Source organism: Nematolebias whitei, chromosome 6, assembly GCF_014905685.2.
Source record: "Nematolebias whitei isolate Nwh7 chromosome 6, NemWhi1, whole genome shotgun sequence".
Taxonomy (NCBI): Eukaryota; Metazoa; Chordata; class Actinopteri; order Cyprinodontiformes; family Rivulidae; genus Nematolebias; species Nematolebias whitei.
In genome coordinates this window covers 50,538,304-50,539,371 of record NC_056503.1, presented here as the reverse complement: position 1 = coordinate 50,539,371, position 1,068 = coordinate 50,538,304, and the positions used below count along the sequence as shown (strand labels likewise).

At 45.4% G+C, this 1,068-nt stretch overlaps 1 protein-coding gene across 1 annotated transcript in view; it reads right to left on the bottom strand.

Moving 5' to 3' along the window:
- LOC119411049 (protocadherin Fat 3) overlaps positions 1-1,068 on the bottom strand; it is a 62,426-nt gene that overhangs the window by 33,681 nt on the left and 27,677 nt on the right. The window lies entirely within an intron of this gene.

Below are 1,068 nucleotides of genomic sequence, written 5' to 3'. Positions count from 1 at the left end.
GTTTCTACTTCCTGCCCTCTAAAACCCAGCTGGTTGAAGCAGATGGACGCTCGTCCTGAGTCTGGTTCTTCTGGAAGTTTCTTCCTGTTAAAGGGAGTTTTTTTTCTTTCCACTGTCTCCTTTGTTCTCAGGATGAGAGACTGAGAAGAAGTGGAGATTCAACACAATCTGCTGCTTCCTCAGAGAACTTTTACTTGTAAATGAGTCCTTGTGGCTCAATGAGACTAACCTGTATAAATAAAGGTCGAATGAAACTAATTTACATTTTATGTATGTGAATGTTTTTGTACAGTGCCCTGAGACAACTTCTGTTGTGACTTGGTATACAGTAAAGAAATAGGTACGTCACGTATAAAAGAATAGTCATGTAAAACCATGCTTGTGTGTGTGGGAGTAGGCGGAGCTTAAAGCCCAACATCATTAGTGCACAACCTCTGGTTCTGGAAAAATAAAGCAACAAACACAGCAGCTACGTAAACGGAACCAGCTTTCTTCAAGTCCTAATGAGGGACAGAACATCTAAATATAAACTGCCTATTGTTTCTGCCCCAGTTGTTCTGGGGTTTGGTTCCTGAGTGCGGTTCTGACCCCTCACTTGTTAAAGTTCTAGCCATCCAAGACAAATTACACCAAGGGAGGATAACAGTGTGACAACTGCGTGCCAAGCTTTACAGAACCCCTCTGCATCTGCACATCCCATCTGGACCAGCGTTACGTTTTGATGGCTACAGCTTCTCCGTCCCACATGGAACTGGAATTAACACCTGGACCGAGACTGTTGTGTTTGGTGTGGTGCCAGAACCAGAAGGCATGAACTGATGAGGAGGGGAGTCAGATCAGGCTCCGGAGTAAATCGTGCTTCTAGATTAACGCAGCCATCATGTGTGCACATATAGAAGACCAGTCCTGCTGACATTATGGAGACACTGGTTCCTGTTAACGTTGTGGTGGGAGAGCTGCAGATTTTAAATTACAGCTGGTTCTGACTAAGTGACATCCTGTGTCTGCATGCTGCACCCTCATGCTGCACCCCTCATGCTGCACCCCTCATGTTGCACCCCTCATGCT